Raw genomic sequence first — 13,349 nt, 5'->3', positions numbered from 1 at the left:
TCTTCCCAAAGGCGGCTGATGTACCTGGGAAATTTACTCTGTCCTGGAATTTTTCTGGACTTGATTCATTCATTAAGAGTTAGCCATCTTGGCTCTACAGACTTCATTGTTGCACACTTTCCCCCTGCGCACTATCTTTGTAAATAAAGGGTATAGTATGGGAAGAGCCTTTTAGTAACTGAACAAGTTTGCAAAGGAGTTCCTGTCTGTCTGTGGTGATTTCCATCTATCTTTGCTGTGTTGCCTTTCTTCTCTCTGGCTTTTCACTGAATGTTTAGTGTCTCCCTACCCTGATTCTTCAACTCTCCCCATTACTCCCCAACTCTGCCTGCCTTCTTTGGGGGCAGTGTCCATGTTTCAAGACCTTTCTTCTTTCTTCTTCAACTAAAGACCAGTTGGCCAACACAAAGACATTACCTGATCAGCCGTTTTCTTTACAAGGAACTATTGAGTCTTATTCTTCTAGGGTGAAAAGTAGCATTGTGAGAAAAGTAAGGGGTGCTTGTGACTACCTCATTGGGTAAGTTGTGACCCTGGCTTGTTGTGTTTCAGCCATCATGAGATGGAATGCTGAATGGACTGGGAAGTGATATGGTGTCTGTCTGCTGCCTGCCCTCCTTGTTTGGAAGGTTGGTACTGGTGGTCCTGGAAGCAAGCTAAGGAATTTTGGTCCCAGTGTTGTACATTTCTGTTCTTTTTCTGCAGAAAAGTCTAAATGCTATTATGATATGACAGCCTCATTGTACTTTGCACATTTTTATAAGCTAAAAGTCAAATCATTTTGTGAGAGTGTGTGTTTGTGCTTGTGTGTGTGTGTGTGTGTGCGTGTGTGTGTGAGTGTGAGTGAAAAATTGAAACTTTACTGGGTGGTCTGGGTTTTAGCTGAGTAGTAGAGCTCTTTTTGAACATGCAAAGAGCCCTAGATTCAACCTTCAGTAATGCAAACAAACAAACAAATAAGAACAAACTAACGAACAAACAAATGTTATTGGTATTAAGAAAGAATTGGGGCAGCAAGACAGTTAATGTGATAATAGCTCACAAGCAGCATTTTTATGTAGTCTCAATTTTGGTGGAATCTCTGATGGATCATTTAAAGCTGTGTATAAGTGACCCATATCATATATTAAAATAGTTTAATCCAGATTATTCTCTTTAAGCAATGGAGTACATACAGTGTGTCTGGTCAGCAAAGCATTTCTTATGCCATGGACAGTTCAATTATAATTAGATTTTAAAAATTAAAGGAAAAGAGATGTAAAGAAACTACAGAAACAGACAGCAGGTGGCACTGTTGCCTCTTCATTATCCTTAACCTCATTTCTAGAGGGGTGATTCATTCCTAGTTAATGGCATTTTTTATCTTATTTGAGAGCTATACCAGGTTGAACAAATTCATCTATACTAAGATTTGGTTTTGAATTGTATTTTACCTAAGAATGTAACTATAAACCTTACATATATACTTATGAAGTCCGTAGTATGTAGGTTTTCTGATCAATTTTACATTAAGTAAAATAATGACCATTGCCTAATTCCTAATGGCTTCTGATAAAAGTATCAAGCTCTTTTACATGATCACTCATTTATTCTCTTCCTCTTAAATGCTGATATGTGCCAAATATTGTTTGTGGTGATGATTTTGGAGGATTTCCCCCCTTTTTTCCTTTTTTAACCATGTGAATATGTCCATTAAATTTTGTGTGGGAATTATCTGGGAAATGTGGTTGTCATAAACTGTCAGAATATTATTTTTCCCATCCCATTTTCTCTCCTCCATAGTTTTGAGTTTTTGATTGTAATATTCCTTTTTCAAGCCATTCTCTAGGATGCTCAAACCCCAGTTTTCCATCTCTTCATGAATCACTTGCCAGCTCTTACTGACTCTATAATTAGCTTCTGCATTTCTGTCACGAACTTTAAGCACACAGCCGAAGCATGTGACACACATACGTTTCTGTATAAGGAAGAACTGGGGTGATTTCTTGGTTCCGATGAGGCTTCTTGTTGTCATGAAAAATGGAACCTTCATTGTAAGTGGTAGTAATAACAAGAGCCAATTAACAATGCAATCAGAGCACACAAAAACTTCCTTTTTATACAGTTGAATCTTGCTGCTCTTTATTCAGTGTACAATTTTATTATTATATTGTGGATATGTTGAGTCTGTTTCCTTTTTTTCCAAATCTACAAAATAAGAAATTTGGATAATGTGCTTTTCATGGAAACAAACTGATGATTCAGTAGGAATCACCAGAGAGAATATTGCCTGTGTCACTTAAAAAGACCTTTTCGGTCTATATGTTCCATACTTTAAAAAAATGTGTCTTTGATTGTTTCCTAGAACTAAAATGCAGCTGTGTTTTAAGAATTTATTCAGAAGTTGAGATTTGTAGAATAATAGAAAAACAATGAAAGTTACTACATGACAAAGTCCAATTTGTAAAATTGATAAAAAATCTCGTATAATTTATTTACAACTCAAGAAATTCAATGACATTGACTCTAAATTTGACAGTGTGTACATGTTGAGAAAACTCAAATAAATGATAGAAGAGCTTCTCGTTTAGAATTTGTCATTTGTTAGTGAACACATGGGTTAGGGAGAGAAAGCAGATGGCACTCAGTGCACTCTCCTGAGTTCCATGTATGTCAGCACTAAACACCAGCGCCATGTTCAAATCCACTCTGAAGACTCTATTTGGAATTGCTGGCATAAACAGTCTTCAGCATTAATGAATTGGGATGTGGGTTCTCTGTGTTTGGCTGTGTGCTGCATAACTCAGCAAGCATCCTAAAGAGAAACTTAGAAACAGGCTATCACAAGTCACTGGTAAATCTTTGGTGCTCAGAGATGTGTCATTTTTATGGCCAGTCCCAGGTTATTACTTTTCAGCTATTAAGCCTTTAAGATAGGATTAATATAGTTTTGTTATTTTTAATCTGTGTTGCCCTGGTTAAAAATATCTAGTGTCTCATGAATGAATTTTCTTATGAAGAAAGAATAGTGCCACCTGTATTTTAGGGTGTATGTGAAGTTCATTTAAAGTAAGAAACCACACAGGTACAAGCTAGGTCTATAATAGGACATCTTCATGTTAGGCTTGACTACCTATGACTGTGTCTGTGAAGGTATTCCCAGAGAAGTTTAACAGAGGTGAGAAGACATACTATGAATGTGAGCAGCAAGGTCTCTATGGACTGAGGTTCTAGACTAAATACAAAGGGGGGAAATAAGAAAGACATCTGAGTACCATTATTGATCTCTCTCTTCTTCTTGACTATGGACACACATGTGGTTAGTTAGATCATGGTCCTGTTGCTATGCCATCCCTGACATGCTGGACTATATTGTTTCAAACTGTGAGCCAAAACAAAGCTTTAACTTGCATTTTTCAGATATTTTTGTTACAACAGTAAGCACCACAGCACAAACATACATTTATAGCTATCCAATCATATATACACAATCACAATTACACTAAAATTTGTTTCCCAATGATATATTCAGTACAAGGTACTAATTCTATTGTTTCTGCAATTATAAAGTACATATTATGGTCTCTACATTCAGAAATGATACTAAAAACTTTACTTAGTAATTGGAAATGTATTGCCTGATATTTTTAAAAATCGCTTTTAAATTAGTATCAGATTTGAATTTCAAAAGTTTATTTATTTGCCCTTGTAGTAACTCCCTAGCAAGGTTGAAACATCAGTTTTATGCCCCATTCATCTTTATTTCTTTCCTTTTTAAAAAATATTTTAAATTTTATTTTTATTTATGTATATGTGTTCATGCCTATGTGAGTTTATGTGCAACAAGTGTATACAGGTGCCCTTGGAGGTCAGAAGACATTGGATTCCCTGGAGCTGAAGTTACAGATGGTTGTGAGCCAAATGATGTAAGTGCCAGGAACTGAACCCTGGTCCTCTGCAAGAACAGTAAATGTTCTTAACTTCTGAGCCATCCTTCAAGCCCACTCCGTTCACTTTCCACCCTGTAGATAATTAGAGACTAGAGGTTAAGTTGAAGTTTGTTCTACTCTACATTAAGGGTGAGTGCACTGAGGGCACACACCTTGTTAAACAGCAAGGTAGAAATGTACTTAGTGCACACTGGTGTAGCTGGCTTCAGCTAAAATAGGTGAACTTATGGAAGTCAACAGTTCTAAATTCAGAATCTGGACCCAACTCTCAGGCCAAGATAGGCTGGCTGCTTATTTGTCCTGTAGTGTACCACATTCTCCATCCCCTGGCTCCCTGCCTGGACCATTGCTTCAAGGAACAGTAGCTCATTTACTGATGGTTGTCTGAATGCCTTCCTTCTCAGTCACAATTGTAACTAGTGTTCTTCTCTGCTCAGTGGGCTTCATAATTTATTTTTCAAAGCAAGTGTGTTTTTTGTGTTAAAATCATTGTGTTTGTGTGATATACCACTGCAAAAATTACTCTTACTACCAATCAGTGGAAAAAATTGGTTGTAAAAACTAGTTGGATTGAAAGGAAAAGATTTCTTTAAAAATACAGTTTAGGCCAGTTTGGTTTACATAGTGAGTTCCAGGACAGCCTGAGCTACACATAGTTAGTTTTCAATGGGTTTTACGATGATGCTTTTGTGCATCTGTATCATTGATATTTTGTTTATCCTCAGTCCAATTACACAATCTGTTACCCCTTCTCTCCCTTGTTGGTCTCAGTCCTGTTTTTTTTTTCAGCTTGATACAAGCTGGTAATATCTGGGAGTAGGAGCCTCAGTTGAGAAAATATCTCCATCAGATTACCTGTAGGCAAGATTGTGGGAGTATTTTTTTTTTGATTAATGATTGATGTGGGAGAGCGGAGTCCACTGTAGGTGATACCATCCCTGGGCAAGCAGTCTTTGAAGAAAGCAGACTGAGTATGCCATGGGGAGCAAGCCAGTAAGCAGCACTCCTCTGTGGTTTCTTCTTCAGTTCCTTTCTTAGTTTCCTTCATTGGATTGTGTGATTTAGGATACATATGCAAAGTTGCTTTTGAAGTCAGTGTTTTATCACAGCAATAGAAACCAGACTACGTCTCTTTCACCTACAAATAATCACAAATCATCTTCTTTTTACATTCATGTGTTCATGTCATGTGTGTATGTATGTGTATATACATGTACATATATATAATCTAAAAAATATGGATTCATCACAGAGAGAAAACATGATATATGTCTTTCTGAGTAGCTTATTTCACTCAACACCCATTCTCCAGTTCCACTCATTCTTATGAAAATGAACAAGCTTATTATTTTTGGTTGAGTAACACTCCGTGGTGCATATATACTTCAATTTATTCTCCCATTTAACTGCTGATGGACATCTAGTCTGATTCTTGTCTCCTTATCATTGACTGGTACTGAAATTACCAAATATTAATCTATTGTTAGTATGTTAGCAAGTATTCTACAGGTTCCCACTTAGGCAGCAGAAGTAAAAGATGTATGTTTATATATGTGTGTACTGTCTATAAAACATACTAATACAAATAGCTTACTGAACATTGGTTCATATATTTAATATTTTCATAGAAGTCCTGAACAAAGTGGTTAAGTATTGTGTCTCTGAAGTGTTGGGGGGAAATGCCTAAAATGTAGAAATATTCTTCAAATCACTTCCCACCATAATATTCATGTCTCCACAAAACTTGGACATTTGCAAAGTGCTAAATACTGATTTAAGCAATTTACATTTGGCAGTATTTACATTTCTTACACAGTCTAGGAGCTATTATTGTCACCTCTATTTTTAAGATGAGAAAATGAAGGCACAGAAACCATGTAGGTAACCCTTTGTGTGGTCAGGTGTTTCAAACCGTGAAGGAGCTGAGGCGGGACTAACTCCAGGTTTTCTGGGTACAGGGAATGCACCTGTGGTTACACTGTTTTCTCCTGGTTGGCTTTACCACTTTGAATTTCTCAAGGAGAGCAGGACTCAGAAGATCCTCTCTATAGCATCATCCTTGGAAGATGGTTCTCCCTAATGATTCCCTGTCAAAGCAGTTAGTGCACTGGTCAGTGTTGGTGGAGTAACACTAATACCACTCCATAATTTTTTTTATCTAACCTCAGCTGGGAAAATGAATTGATATGATTTTTAGGACAACATTAAAGCTAGGAATCCAGGAGTTTGATTTAGAGTTTTCCCTTTGGTTCAATTTCTTCCTCACATAATTCAATGTAGCTATGTAATAAACATTGGAAATGACCCCTTATTAGTATGTGTCTTTATGTCAAATCCTCATGCAGTGGGTCTCTTGTTCCGTAACACTTTGAGAAGATTACATCCATCACTGAATGGTTGGACATTATAGAATTAAAAGTTTTCCACGGTTACAAGGTGTCCTTGCATGTGTGGGAATGAGGCGATTGGTGTCATTAACCACACAAAGAGTAGTAATAACTGTCTGTGTACTGGTATGAAGATTACGTTGGTTTGTTTCATACCTTTTCTCTATTATAGGAAGTCTGAAAATCTACTTTGACAAAATTAGAAGAGAAATACAAGACTGTAGTTGATCAGGCAGAGTGAGGAGGCTGGCATGAATATTGATGGGAAAAGATGTAGGAGTGAACCCCAGAAAGCTATCCACCCATGAGGGCGGAGACATGTAAACTGACACAGGTAGATATAAAAGGAAGTGAAAGAAGAAGGAACCTCCCTTGTTTCTCCTGGAAGCCATCCACGCTTCTGACTCCTGGTCAGTGCGTCTCTTTCTCTCTCTGATAAATAAATATATTGTTTTCCCTTTATAGCCTCGATAAAAAGATATTTTTCTTGAGAATATATTGCTAGGGGGTGGTTCCAGGAGAACATTCTGGAATGTGAGGGAAGCAGAAGGAAGGCAGAGGTTTTCTTCTTTAGAATCTGTCATTATCCCTATTTTAAGACAGCAGCAAATGCTCTCTGGTTTAGCAACTCATGCTAATCAGAAAAGGAGTTTGTCAGGTGCTTAAAGGAAAGATCAAAAAGGATGTCCCCACACAGAAGAGCTCTCTGACATGGAGACAGCTGTGCAGGCACTGGGCCTGGAGGGCTGGAGAGATGACTCATTAGCCAGCATTTTCTAGAGGAACATAACCAGTAGAATAAATTTATATGTATTGAAAATGGGTTAATTAGAGTAGCTTACAGACTGTGATTGGGCTAGTTCAACAAGGTCTATCTCTTGACAAAAAAGGCCAAGAATCCAGCAGTTGTTCAGTCCAGAAGTCTGGATGTCTTAGTTGGTTGTTAGCTTACATTGGAGACCCAAAGAAGTAGGTTCTAATACCAGTGAAGGAATGTCTAAGCAGCAGGGTAGATAAACATGGCAGCGAGAGTGAGGACAAGGAAAAAAAAAGCAGGTTCCTTCCATGTTTTTTATGTGGGCTGCACCCAGAAGGTGTGGTCTAGATTTAGGGCTGGTCTTCTAATTTCATCTAATGTCAATTTAGGGCAAGTAATCCTATTTTGAATGATTCCACCAAGGAAATCCTCCATAGGTGTGCTCAGTTGATTGAGTTTTAGTTGCTTATAGATATCATCAAGTTGACGACCAAGATTAGTGAGGCTGTGGACATCTGGGCTGATCTGTCAGCCTTCACTGGTATTGGTTGATTGGTTGACATCACTTTGTTCAAGTGCTTGAAGAAATGTTTGTGTGACACAATAAGAGTCACACTGTGCTTCTTTCCTTAAGCAAAACAGAGAATTGGATGTACATGGAAGGGTACCAGTGAATCAGCTAGGCTGAATGTTCTCCATGCCTACTCTTTAAGTTAAAGAAATCTGTCATCCCCTGAAGGTGATAATGAAGAAGATTACTGTCAGCGCATTGGGGATTGAGGATCATGGGTTTTGGTCATGCCTGCATTTACAGCTAAGGGGTTCACACTGTATAAACAGAGGACATATGTTGGGGATTAAAAAATGCTAGCATTTCCATGTGTTGTGAAAGTAGAATGTGGGGAAGAGTAGAGCTGGAAAGGTTTAAACAGCAATGAGGGGAATGGGAAAATGTAGGGATGGGGAAGGGTCAACTAAAACATCATCTAAGGAAATGCCACCTAGAAACCTACTAAATTATAGGGTAGCTAAAAGATGTAATTAATTAAATTCAAATGGAGGTACCATATGTGAGCAGGTAATGCTGCTCTCAGAAGTTATGACTAAACAAAATCCCAGTGCCAGGTGTGGCATTTTTCATTGTGGGTTGATGAAGCCTATTATCTTTGTTTCTGGTCACTCACCAGAGCTATATGGCAAGGCACTGTTGTTGAAGACACTACACATTTGGGATTCTGCACACAGATTAATGTAGCTAGAATTAAGCTGTAGCTTCAACCACACTACCCAGCTGGTTGGCATTCATAGAACCAGGAAGGTGCTATGTTGGTTGCTGGGAGAGAAAAGGTACCAGTGGATTTCACCCTGCTGTGGATCCTGAATATTACAACATTGTCCTTCTAGGCAAGATTTTCCAACTGGTGTAATAGGGGTATGGTTGTTTTGGGGATAATTAATTTTTTATTAGATTTATTTGAACTCTGATATGTAGTACAGTCAACCTTAGCAAAAGGCTTGAGATGTCACAGGTCTTAGGGTGGAGTGTACTGTTGATATTAAGCTAAATAGATATATGTATATAAGATGCCTCCTCAATATTTATATTTACTCTCTGACTCAAACAGATAGGCTTCTTTTTACACTGGATAGTGGTTAATACAGGGACTCATAATTGGTCAAAATGCTAAGAATCAGTGGCTGTGAAGGCTTAGTCTTAAACAGGACATCTGTATTACACCCTCCAGAAGAACATCTTGAAAAAGGAAATGGAAAGAATGCATGGGGTGGAAGATTGGAGGAGTTCTGTAAAATGTTGTCTTCTGGATATGATATGGTCAGTGTAACAGGGATATCTGCATGAGAGCTGTACATAAATGAGAATAAAAGTAGGAGAGGAACCAGTTGGAAAGAAGATGGGGGAGGGGCTGTAGTAATTGGAATGGGATATGAAAGGATAATGGCATGAATAGACTCCTAATAGATTACACACCTGTGTGAAATTGCAAAGAAAAACTAGAAAAGCAATAAAAAGTTGGTGATTTTTGGCATATGTAATGGAGAGCCTAACTATTTAGTTGTATGTCAAAGGATTAGAGTCTCATTAATAAAATACTGTGTTTAAAAACTTTATAATTATCTAAATCTAGGAAGTTACAGGGTGACAAATGAACAGTATCCCTACTTAAATGGGAACAAAGTACTGATGTGTTGCAGTGTGATGGGGTGTGGATAATGTGTTCCATATTCCAAAAAGCTAGAAGAAAGGAACTTGATTGCTTTCACCATGACAAAGTGATAAATACTTGAGATAGACATTCATATCCTGATTTAAGTGTTATATATAATGTGCATTAAAACATACTTATTTGTTTTCTTTACTAGCTACAAGTAAAAAATAAATTTTAAACTTAAAAACAAACAAACAAGCAGATCCTGCAGTTCATTAGCCAGTCAAGCTTCCTTTACACATGAGGCTTAAGAGTGTTCTTTCCAGGTAGTCAGTGATTACCACTTCTTTTTACCTTCAGACATAAGCTTTTATGTTTGGCCTTTTTTGGTACTGGTAGCTTAGATTGAATTCTCGGCTTCTGGCATTTGGCTCACACTCTGATTTTTTTTATCTTGTGCTTCAAGAGAGCTTGCTTTAAATAAAAAAAAATCCAGTCTCGCTTTGTTTTCAGAATGATTTCATCTTATTATGTAATTGGGATAAATACATGAAATCAGTAGCAAACGATAAATATTAGGTTCTAACTGTAAATTTTGTTTTTGATAGTAAACGCCTCCCAACTCTTTTATTCATTCTTCCTTTACCTGATCTGTATTGTACAAGTATCAGGAATTCAATTTTTATCTGTTGAATTAATGAAGTATCTTTAAGACACTGTGCAAACTTGAACTAATGTACACGAATTCTCTCGGAGACCAGAACTCCCTTTCAAAGTTATTTAAAACCACATTCAATGTGGACCATGCATCAGTTTAGAAGGAGCTGATTCATCAAGCTGTAGATTTGGCGCAGAGCTGGCTATGAGTATATAAGTTGTCTGGAAGAAAAATGATTTTTATAGGTCATAAGTTAGGTCAGTTAGTCATTACAGATTTACTGTATTTCAGATGCTGTTTCCTTAGATTCCATCTGGTTTCCCTCTTGTACATTTGAAGCTTATTTAGGAGTGTGTCAGAACAAGCTGTCTCTCGAGCCTGAATTGTGAGCCTTCAGGGCAGAGAGCATGTCATTATGTTATGTTCTGAGCAGGGCACAGGAAAGAGCTGCCCAGGTAATAAAGGGTGGCGATGAGTGTCAGTGAGTGACCTGGCTTCTGGTCTGAACAGCATGGACTGAGAAGTGCCTGCTTTTTTCAGAGCTTCTTCTTTGACTGCCTCACAGAAGCTACTCCCGCCTTGTTACCAGGTCTTGTTTTCCCTTGGAAAACACGTGCCTGCAATGTAACGTCTCTACTCCCATTTCCCAAGTATTTCAATGTAAGTTCTTACAATATGGTTAATCTCATTGGGGTTTTTGTACTAAATGCCTAGAAGAGTTTCTGGCATACAAGAGTCACAGATTTTTTTGTTGAAGCAGGTTGAGTTGGTACCTTCCACGGGCACGGTGGGGGGGGGGATTAATTAGGTAGTTTAGAGGGGATTAAAGTACATATTGAGACCATGTCTCCAAAAACAACAACAGCAACAATGAAAACTACAAACCCCACCAAAAAGAACAGTAGCATGCCACTGGTGCCCTTTCCCCATAATAACAGATGTAAGCAATTTGATTTTATGGGTTTTGATTGGTTGGGTTTTTGAAGAAGGGCCTTGGAATGTAGCCCAGGCTGACCTCAAAAACCCCGTCTCCAGCCTCCAGAATGCTGCAATTACAGGGTTTTGCCACCATGCCCACCTGATTTTAAAGCATAGAGAACAGCAAAATATGGTAAGATAATTAAACGAGATATAGAGTCTAGATTTTCTGTGTGCCTTTAGAGAGCAGTGGATTCTACTGTGTCTTTGCCACCCAGAGTCTGAAGGATTGCATGTACCTCAGGACTATTGTGCTGATAGATGTGACAGACTGGTAATAGCATCTATGTTTGTAGTTAAATTTAGTTGGCTTGAGTATGTGTTTGCAGCCGGAGAGATGTTAGGCTCCTTTGCTGGGAGACATCTGTGCCGCAAAATGGGTCCTGTGGAGCTTGGATCCAGGAAGCAGGAAGATGTATTTCTCATTAGAAATGGACTTTCCTGATGATGCCCCATCAAAGCCTTATAAAACACCAATTTTAGTACTTTTATTGGACTTGTCTGAAATCTTTACTGCTCTGTTCCAGTGCAATGGGAATAAGGAACTGTGTTCTGACAGTAAAATATCCATTTGAGAAAGATGGTACATTTATTGAGATCATTAGAGGCTGAAGCATACTTGTAACCGTGAGGTATGGCCTTAATTATTTATTAGCACGTAAGGAAGAGGACTGACTCTGACATGCTAGAACAATTGCACTTGATTTTACTACCCCAAACCCAAACCATCACCTACAGGAAAGTGTTAATAACCTTTCAGGGGCTCATTCATGGCTCTGTATAAAGTCCAGGAATGGCAAGCTTTAATTAATGCTGATTTCAGTTTCTCTTCTTCTAGGGTTCTCATTTTAAAGTGAGGTAAAAAGATTAAAATCATCTCACTTAGAACTATAGTGAATGCAGTGCTGTGGCTAAGTTTTTGGTCTCTTTGCAGACCAGAAAAAGACAGAGGAGGGAAGGCATTATATTATCTTTTGAGCACTTACATTTTAGGAAAGCCAGCCAAAAGTACGTGTGGTTGATCTTCTTTTGTGGATGAAGAGCTTGAGACCTGGAGTAGCTCAGGGTTTTGCTCAAGGCTCTGCCATGTGTAAGGAGTCAGGGAAGAACCAAACTAGCCTGAGTGACTTTGAGGTCCATATGCTTCTGCCTTTCCTTGGAGATTTCCCCCTAGTTTTATGCTTATTTAAATCTCCATAGCAGATTTTTCTTCATATGGCACTTATGCTGTTACAGCCATGCAAAATTTAGTTTCATCTCCTTAGACTATGTCTGTCTTAATGAGTAGATTTTTTTTTTGGTTTTTCGAGACAGGGTTTCTCTGTATTGTTTTGGAGGCTATCGGTCCAGCCCAGCCTCGAACTCACAGAGATCTGCCTGCCTCTGCCTCCCGAGTGCTGGGATTAAAGGCGTGCGCCACCACCACCCGGCTAATGAGTAGATTTTTTATCTACTTCCAAAGAACCTGGCAGAATGTCCCTAGCATGTGGTTGATACTTTACAAATATTTATTGAGTAAAATTAGCTATAATCCGACCTGGTTTCCTACTTTATAGTGATCTAAGGTGAAATCTATTCTTTTCTAAATGAATGCTCCTGGTTAGTAGTTTAAAAAGTAAAGTTTCAGTTGGAATTTCAGAATTTCACTTCTATCAATTCTGTCTTTTTAAACCGTGGAGAAAATAATAGTCTAGAAATTGTCTTTCTTTTTCCTTTAAAGTGTAGAACAAAACAACACAGAAGGAACACAAATAAATTAGCCAAGTTTCTCCTCCTTCAGGAGTCTGCAGTAGGGAAAACAGCAGGTGATGCCCAACTGTTTATTCCACAGGGTAGGATGTTCTCCTCCCTGAAGAGAGGGTTACAGCCGAGTTATTAAAATTGGAGAAGGGATGAGTTTTAATTTGCAAGGATCAGGGAAGCATTCATGAAGGAGGTAACATTTGATCTGGAACTTAAAAAAACGGATGCATTTTGACAGGCTATAAGGGAAGAACATCCAGACAAAGACAACTGTTTTAGAATGGTCACCGAGGCAGAAATGACAAAGATATGACTAGCTTAGTCTGTTAAGCAAAGGATGTGTTAAAGGTAGTAAGGAAGACAAGACAGGAAAGGACACTTGGGTATTGAGCTTAAAGAATCTAGTGCAAGATGTGTTTGAGTGTCTTTCAACAAACAACTCTATGACTGTAGCATTATCTGGGTGATATGACAAGGTACTTGGGTTTTATTAAGTAAAACATGGTGAGTTTCCCAAAAATATCTTCTGTTATGACAGTTTATCTCCATCTTATATTCTTAAAAGTAGCACAGAATGACACAATCAGAACTGCACATTGTAACCACAGATTTTAGAAGATTATTTTGGCAGCATCTTGTAGCATTGAAGTGGAAAGGGACTGAAAGCTGAGGTTGCTGCAATAGTATGGGTTGGAGAGGTGCAGGTTATAGAGCAATACTATAAAAACC

This window comes from Mesocricetus auratus, unplaced genomic scaffold (genome assembly GCF_017639785.1).
Source record: "Mesocricetus auratus isolate SY011 unplaced genomic scaffold, BCM_Maur_2.0 Super-Scaffold_15014, whole genome shotgun sequence".
Taxonomy (NCBI): Eukaryota; Metazoa; Chordata; class Mammalia; order Rodentia; family Cricetidae; genus Mesocricetus; species Mesocricetus auratus.
Note: the sequence above shows the minus strand (reverse complement) of the source record.